At 54.0% G+C, this 8,895-nt stretch overlaps 2 non-coding genes and 1 pseudogene across 2 annotated transcripts; all 3 read right to left on the bottom strand.

Annotated features, from left to right (window-relative positions):
• The window catches only part of LOC148275276 (large subunit ribosomal RNA), a 7,983-nt pseudogene extending 2,102 nt beyond the window's left edge, over positions 1-5,881 (bottom strand).
• Positions 5,882-6,210: 329 nt separating this feature from the next.
• Positions 6,211-6,372, bottom strand: LOC148275275 (5.8S ribosomal RNA). Its single transcript, XR_015824069.1, has one exon. It is a non-coding gene; the product is annotated as a 5.8S ribosomal RNA (ribosomal RNA).
• A 288-nt stretch (positions 6,373-6,660) lies between these two features.
• Positions 6,661-8,600, bottom strand: LOC148275274 (small subunit ribosomal RNA). The gene has a single exon (XR_015824070.1). It is a non-coding gene; the product is annotated as a small subunit ribosomal RNA (ribosomal RNA).
• Between the last annotated feature and the right edge of the window lie 295 nt (positions 8,601-8,895).

Raw genomic sequence — 8,895 nt, 5'->3', positions numbered from 1 at the left:
TTCCGCGGGTCGTTCTGACCCGCGTAGGGAGGGTATTAATTCGAACATGAAGATTTTGGACATACTCGCGTCCTGGGACAGCGAGGCATCCCGAGCATACCCAAGCAGTCGAAGCGGATACATTGGAAGCCTCTCTAAGTTCATAACCGTCATTAGAACTGTAGAGCAGGGATTTCCAATAACTTTGTATTTTATTAGTTTTATCATAGAGTATACCATTTTTGGTGAGGGCTTTCTCTGCCCTAAGGATCCTTGATTGGACATAGTCCGAGTTGTGTGCTACTCGAGCCGCCTGAAAATTCGAGTGCTGAAGAGCCCTGAATCTATTGAATATCATGCAGGGTATGGAGAGACCGAGACATGGGATACCCAGCCCTCCGTCTCTCACCGCTGCATGGAAAAACGCTATGGGAACGTCTTTAGGTAGTCTAAGCCACTCTCTGACTTTCTTCCGTATCATGATATCCAAACCCTTCAGGAGGATTCCACTGCTTTTGCCCAGAACAAACTGATGGAACAAACGCGGAAGCAAGAAGCTCCGCAATGCCATCAGTCGTTGCTGAGGCTTGAGAGGTGCCCTCGATAGCCTCTCGAGGATGGTCTTCAGAGAGAACCCCGCGTGCTGCGCCCCAGTGGAATCAAACACCACTCCCAGGTACTTCCATCGAGACAGAGTACCCAGTCGCGGGATGACCCCACCGGTGCGAGACCGGAATACGCCCTCCTCTGATACCTTGAACGTTTTCCGCTTCCTGTTGGGCTCCAGGGACAGCACCGCACTCTTGTGCGCGTTCAGGTTCAAGCCATAGGTGTCGGCTTCTTCCTCAAAAGCAGTTATTGCTTCCTGCAGACCCCATGGTGTGGTGGCGAACAGCAGCACGTCGTCCGCATACGCGAACGCCGAGAGCCGCAGCCCCAAGAAGTCTACAGAAACCTCCTTCGGGAGTTTGTTCAATACCCGGTCTATTACCAGAGAGAAAAGGAGTGTTGATAAGGGGTCTCCTTGTCTTACTCCCTGCTGACTCCTGAAAAGTGGTGAGTTTTTACCATGAAGGTGAAAAGATGTGCTACTATTAGCATATAGGCGTTGTATATAATTGGAAAATTGAGCCGGCAAGCCGGTCGACTTTACTGCATGTAATAAGCCTTCATGGGAGACAGAATCGTACGCCTTTGCCATGTCCAAAGAGGCCATGAACATCGGTTTCAGATTCCGCCTCGATTCATTAAGCAGTGAACTTAGCACGGAAATATTTTCCGCACAGCCATCGTCGAAACATCGCTGGCGGGGGTCAATTAGCCGCAGCTTGAGTAATCGAGTGGCTAGGATCTTGTGGAAATGCCTCACGATTACGGATGAGATTGAAATAGGGCGGTAATCCGAAGGTTGCCCTGTGCCTCCTTTCTTGGGCACGAAGATGGTTCTACTCGCTAAGGCGGAGATGGGAAATCCGCCGACAGCGAGTACGATGTTGAACAACATACAAACAACATCGGGTGGTACCGCTCTCCAGCTCCTTGGCGAGACCTTGTCAGGGCCTGCCGCTGAAGTTAGCGCTACTCTCCCGTCGTACACCTCACGTCTTGAGACAGGTCTCCACAGACTAGTCAAGCCTTCTTTCTCACGGTAGATCAGCTCGTGGGGGCTGGCTACCAGAACTTTCGATTGTTGGGTGACCACTGCCGACCAGTACTCAACCATACTCTCGTACGGCGGTAGTGCTGGATCGGACTCGGTCACCGCCTCGCCGTCCAGAATAGCTTTCACGCAGCGCGACATGTTTGATCTAAACATACTCTGCGTGTCTGCATACTCTTTGTTGCGACGAGCACGTCTACTCATTCCGGCTGACTCGACATTGGTGGCTCGGGGAGCGGAAGGATTACCAGACGGTTGTGGAAATATGCCACTTAGCCATTCAGACAACGCTGAGAAGATTGTTGCTTGATCGGCGTTATTCGCTACGGATCTGCCGATTGCAACTAATTCTGGAATTTTGAAACATTCATTTGGGGCTGATGAGAGTACGTCGGCCAAACGTACTATCTCATCTACAATTGAGTCGCTTCTATCATTTGAACTGCTTGTCTCGAGATGCGAGGTAGAGTCGGATACATTATCTTCATGGACCAGGCGCTCATCTTCGTGGGGGTCCCCTGACGAGCCAGCCACCTGCGCGCTCAGCTCCGCTATGTACCTCATCACCGCGGACTTGTGCCCGGCCTTACGCCGTTGGCCTTTAACAGCCTCCAGCGATCGGCCGGGACACTTGTCCGTCAGATACGTTAGCAACTGCGGAACATTGCTTATTGTGCCGATGGCCTCCTGCTTCGCCAGAAGATCGCTCTCCTCTGCGGACCATCGAGCTTTCACTGGAAGCTGCACTTCAGCTTCGAAGTCCACTGGGTGAGCACGACGTCGATGAACGCCAAGTCCAATTTGGGAATCGAATGAGCGATTGCAACTGTGACAGATGAAATTTGTTTGGTCGCTGACAACTGCGACTTCTCCAGCTTGGGCGGACTGGCGGTGACTCCTGGTCATGTGGGTTCTCAAACCACGTTGAGAGCGTAAAACAGCTCGGCACACGGGACAGACGTGCGCCTCGCTTTCATCATTTTCCGGACGGTTCGGGTGCGTCCGGTCACCAAGCCGAAGTGTTGGCGGGGCAGGCCGTTCTGGCTGCCCCGAATTAAGGCTCGTCCGAGGCTCGTTTTGATTGTTCATACCAACACAATAAAGGGCGATGGGCTGGCAACCCAACGCCCCTGGGTTTCTGCCCCTTACCCATATTTCAATTCTAATTCGCTGCGGAGTGACTCGGGTTACACCCTGTCTCGAGGACAGGGTACATGGGGGGCCAGTTGCAAAGGCGAAGGGGTTCCGTGTTCATTGCCCCTCACTAAAGTGACAGTCAGACGTCCACTGCATGTAAAACATGGGGACCACTCTGCTCGCTCATTGCTTGTAGTACCCTTCTCGTCCTCCGCAGCCTCTCTTGACTCCCACTTTATCCGGGCTTGTCACCGGCGCGGCACACAAAAGTCGACAAGTTGTAGGCGTCCACTGGTTCTCAGTCTACAGACCTACATGTGTGCCGTGGCGTGGTTAAGAGAGTCATAGTTACTCCCGCCGTTTACCCGCGCTTAATTGAATTTCTTCACATTGACATTCAGAGCACTGGGCAGAAATCACATTGCGTCAACACCCGCGAGGGCCATCGCAATGCTTTGTTTTAATTAGACAGTCGGATTCTCCTTGTCCGTGCCAGTTCTGAGTTGACCGTCGTCCGGCGGTCGTACAGGTCACCGGGCGTGCGCGAACACGCCGGTGCCACACAGCGAGGAAGATCCGAGGGGTGGCCAAGGCGAGGCGCCGGGTGACGGAGATCCACACCCGCGAGGCACCCAGAGGGCACCGCGCGGGGAGACCCCGCCCGGCTTCCACGTCTCGGCCGATGACCTCTTCCCGACCAGGCCCGACACGCCACGGCCCTCAGAGCCAATCCTTATCCCGAAGTTACGGATCCAACTTGCCGACTTCCCTTACCTACATTATTCTATCGGCTAGAGGCTCTTCACCTTGGAGACCTGCTGCGGATATGGGTACGAGCCGGCGCGACATCTCCGCGTATCCCTCACCTGAATTTTCAAGGTCCGAGGGGCCGATCCGGACACCGCCGCATCGGCGATGCTCTTCGCGTCCCGAGCCCTATCTCCCCGCTATGGGATTCCAGGGCGCTCGAACGCTCAGGCAGAAAAGATAACTCTCTCCGGATCTCCCGTCGGCGTCTTCAGGCCACTTTGGGTTACCCCGACGAACTCTCTTGCGAGGGAACGATTTTTAAGACGGTTCCGCAGCCGGGTTCCGGAACTGCAACCGGATTCCCTTTCGCCCGACGGGTGTGATATTATTATAATATAACTTTACACCATCATCAACATCGGATTTCTCCTAGGGCTTAGGATCGACTAACTCGCGTGCAACGGCTGTTAACGCGAAACCCTTCTCCACATCAGCCCTCAAGGACCTCGCTTGAGTATTTGCTACTACCACCAAGATCTGCGCCGACGGAGGCTCCAGGCGGGCTCACGCCCAGACCCTTCTGCGCGCACCGCCGCGGCCATCCTACTCGTCGCGGCTTCAAAACGATCGCACGGCACGAGACCGCACGAACGTCCCGCTTGCCTGCGACGGTCGAGTATAGGCTGAACGCTACAGCGCCATCCATTTTCAGGGCTGGTTGCTTCGGCAGGTGAGTTGTTACACACTCCTTAGCGGATTCCGACTTCCATGGCCACCGTCCTGCTGTCATGAGCGACCAACGCCTTTTATGGTCTCCGATGAGCGTTCATTGGGCGCCTTAACTCGACGTTTGGTTCATCCCACAGCGCCAGTTCTGCTTACCAAAATTGGCCCACTTGGCACTCCCATCCGAGCTCCTACTTCATCTTCGAGCAAGAAGGAGATCTCACCCATTTAAAGTTTGAGAATAGGTTGAGGCCATTTCGGCCCCAATGCCTCTAATCATTCGCTTTACCGGATGAGACTGTCAGAATGGCGGAATAAATTCCGTCATGTTTCTCGAGCGCCAGCTATCCTGAGGGAAACTTCGGATGGAACCAGCTATTAGATAGTTCGATTAGTCTTTCGCCCCTATACCCAGTTCGGACGATCGATTTGCACGTCAGAATCGCTTCGGTCCTCCATCAGGGTTTCCCCTGACTTCGACCTGACCAGGCATAGTTCACCATCTTTCGGGTCCCAGCGTGTACGCTCTCAGTGCGTCTCGATAATCGCACGGGGGCTTTCTCGAAACGCCTCGGGAATGCGGCGGGGCGTCTGACGACGCCCGCGCATCTTCCCTGCGGCCGGCTCGAGGCCGACCTTTCACTTTCATTTCGCCTCTGGGTTTATCAGTGTTCCCAATGACTCGCGCACATGCTAGACTCCTTGGTCCGTGTTTCAAGACGGGTCCTGTGAGTGCCCAAAACAAAACCACCGCCGACCGGGACGCGTCCCGTCCGAGAGCGCGCCACTAGCCACGGACATCCGAAACGCGACACCCGCGACGCACTGGGCGCCGGGGGCCACGAGAAGGAAGCCGCTGTGACGCGACGGACGCCCTCCGAAGGGGCGGACGCGATCCTCGTTCTCTACCGTCGCTTTAAAACTCGCCCCGGCCGTGGACGCCGCGGCTCCGCCCCGCAGAGCGAGGCGGGACAGCCGCACGGCGCATTCGACCGAGGCGCAACGGGTCGCGGTGTTATACTGAGAGAGAAGTGCACGCGCTCCGGGAGCCCGGCTGCGCACCCGGACACCCCCCGCCCCGACAACGAGTGCCGAAGGGCGGAGGTGTGCGCCGGGACGCGGGCTCCGACGGAAGACACGATGAATCTCTCCGTTCGCTCGTTTGAGTTCCACAGGTTTACCCCTGAACGGTTTCACGTACTCTTTAACTCTCTCTTCAAAGTTCTTTTCAACTTTCCCTCACGGTACTTGTTCGCTATCGGTCTCGTGGTAGTATTTAGCCTTAGATGGAGTTTACCACCCACTTAGGGCTGCACTCTCAAGCAACCCGACTCTGGGGAGAGAGACCGTCGCGGCCGGCTACCGTCACCACGGGCCTGGCACCCTCTGCGGGTAAGCGGGCCCCGTTCAAGATGAACTTGGACAGGCAGCCGTGACTAATGACCGCGCGTGTATATATTACTCTCCTCCCTAACGCTACATTTCCCGGCGGCCCGCCTGGGCCGCAGGATTCAGCGCTGGGCTCTTCCCGTTTCGCTCGCCGCTACTCGGGGAATCCTCGTTAGTTTCTTTTCCTCCGCTTACTGATATGCTTAAGTTCGGCGGGTGATCTCTCCTGATTTGAGGTCGACAACAAAAAAAAAATTCATATATATATATATATAAATATACATATATATGAATAATGTAAACGCTCTCCGGTTTCGCACGGTACCCGCGCGCGACGCAGAGCGCGAAGAAACGCCCCCGCGCGCCGGCCCGTGAGGACCGGCGGCGGGTTTCACAGCGTCGTCGCTAGCTCGAAAAGCGTCTCGGGGGGACCGAGAGAGCGCGCCAAGTCAAATTTAACCGGACGTCCGTCCGGCGCTCGCGCGCCGGCGGACGACAGACCGGCAACACTCTCGCCGAATCTTCTCTCCGAAGAGAGAAGACGGCGAAGTCTGGTCGCATTGTGCGCGCGACCCTCAAACAGGAGTGGTCCGTCGACAAACTAAGTCTTGCTCGGACCGCAATGTGCGTTCGAAATGTCGATGCTCATGTGTCCTGCAGTTCACACTCTGACGCGCATTTAGCTGCGTTCTTCATCGACCCACGAGCCGAGTGATCCGCCGTTCAGGGTAATAGTGTTTTATGATATATATATATATATATATATATTGTTTATCGGTTGCGTTTTTTTTCTTTTTTCTCTATCGGAAAAAAAATTACATTTTTCACAGAATATAGCCGGACGCGGGAATCGGGCCGACAGACCCGCCTCCCGCGACACCGGCAGTCCGCGGTTCGCGGCGGCGCCCTAGGGCGAAATTCCGCCGCAGTGTTTGCTTATTTTGCGCTCTGCGCGTGTGTATAAATATATTTATACTATATAAAAGAATGAAAATTCATTTTATATTATATTTCACAGGAAATGATCCTTCCGCAGGTTCACCTACGGAAACCTTGTTACGACTTTTACTTCCTCTAAATGATCAAATTCGGTCAAACTTTCCGACGCGTCGGATGCCCGAGACGAGCTTCCGCGCACCAGTCCGAAGACCTCACCAAATCATCCATCGGTAGTAGCGACGGGCGGTGTGTACAAAGGGCAGGGACGCAATCAACGCGAGCTGGTGACTCGCTTTTACTAGGAATTCCTCGTTCATGGGGGAGAATTGCAAACCCCAATCCCTATCACGAAGGGGTTTCATCGGGTTACCCGGGCCGTTAGGCCAAGGAGGACACGCTGATCCCTTCAGTGTAGCGCGCGTGCGGCCCAGGACATCTAAGGGCATCACAGACCTGCTATTGCTCAATCTCGTGCGGCTATATATACCGCCGGTCCCTCTAAGAAGATTTTCATTGTACGCCGGTAGTGAAGACCGCGAAACACACTTCCGCGACGCGAACGCCGCAAGATGCGCGCCCGCGGACTCCTGTGATACCGGTTGCACGTCTATTTAATAGGCTAGAGTTACGTTCGTTACCGGAATTAACCTGACAAATCGCTCCACCAACTAAGAGCGGCCATGCACCACCACCCACCGAATCGAGAAAGAGCTGTTAATCCGTCAATCCTTCCAGTGTCCGGGCCTGGTGAGTTTTCCCGTGTTGAGTCGAATTAAGCCGCAGGCTCCACTCCTGGTGGTGCCCTTCCGTCAATTCCTTTAAGTTTCAGCTTTGCAACCATACTCCCCCCGGAGCCCGAAAGCTTTGGTTTCCCGGGAGCTGCCCACCGGGTTAAAATTATGAAACTTCGGCGGATCGCTGGCTGGCATCATTTATGGTTAGAACTACAGCGGTATCTAATCGCCTTCGAACCTCTAACTTTCGTTCTTGATTAATGAAAACACCTTTGGCAAATGCTTTCGCTTTAGTCCGTCTTGCGACGATCCAAGAATTTCACCTCTAACGTCGCAATACGAATGCCCCCAGTTGTCCCTATTAATCATTACCTCTGGTATCAGAAAGCCAACAAAACAGAACCGAGGTCCTATTCTATTATTCCATGCGTACAATATTCAGGCAAGTGTTAGCCCGCTTTGAGCACTCTAATTTGTTCAAAGTAAACAGCCGCGACGGCCCGCCTCGGCGCGCGGCCGCCCGCGAGGACGACCGCAACACACTGGCGGTGGACGCACCGGCGAGAAGCCCCGCAGACGTGCCTGTCGTACCGCATTCGGTAGACCGACACCGCAGGACACAATTTCAACTACGAGCTTTTTAACCGCAACAACTTTAGTATATGCTATTGGAGCTGGAATTACCGCGGCTGCTGGCACCAGACTTGCCCTCCAATGGATCCTCGTTAAAGGATTTAAAGTGTAATCATTCCGATCACGAGGCCTCGGACGAGTCCCGTATCGTTATTTTTCGTCACTACCTCCCCGTGCCGGGAGTGGGTAATTTGCGCGCCTGCTGCCTTCCGTGGATGTGGTAGCCGTTTCTCAGGCTCCCTCTCCGGAATCGAACCCTGATTCCCCGTTACCCGTGACAACCATGGTAGTCGCATAAACTACCATCGACAGTTGATAAGGCAGACATTTGAAAGATGCGTCGCCGGTGCTAGACCGTGCGATCAGCACAAAGTTATCTAGAATCATCTCGAATGGCGACGGACGGGGCGCGAACCCCGCCGCCGATTGGTTTTTGATCTAATAAAAGCATCCCTCCCGTTGCCGGTCAGGACCTCGTTTGCATGTATTAGCTCTAGAATTGCCACAGTTATCCAAGTAACTATGTACGATCTAAGGAACCAAAACTGATATATTGAGCCATTCGCGGTTTCACCTTAATTCGGCTTTTACTGAGACTTGCATGGCTTAGTCTTTGAGACAAGCATATGATTACTGGCAGGATCAACCAGGGAGCTGTTCATTTCTATATCGCTCCAGGATACGAAGGGCGTCTGAGGCGCGACGGAGTCACCCGCCGCGACACGCTCTTTATGTTCGCACCTATATAACTCACATTCTCGCTCGCTCGAGTTTGCACTCTCGCGATTCACGAGTCTGTTCGTTTTACTTTTAAATTCACTTTTTAACAAGTGAACGCTGGACCTGACGAGACGGACCACATGGATCTTCTCTTTGGCCAAAAATTTAATTCCCTTTCGTCAAATATTAACGTACGAGAGCGCACGCCTTCGGCGCGGCAATAGTGGG

This window comes from Micrasema longulum, unplaced genomic scaffold (genome assembly GCF_059751315.1).
Source record: "Micrasema longulum isolate JH-2025_06_02 unplaced genomic scaffold, ASM5975131v1 h1tg001472l, whole genome shotgun sequence".
In the NCBI taxonomy this organism is placed as follows: Eukaryota; Metazoa; Arthropoda; class Insecta; order Trichoptera; family Brachycentridae; genus Micrasema; species Micrasema longulum.
Note: the sequence above shows the minus strand (reverse complement) of the source record. Positions and strands in the feature narration are given on the sequence as shown.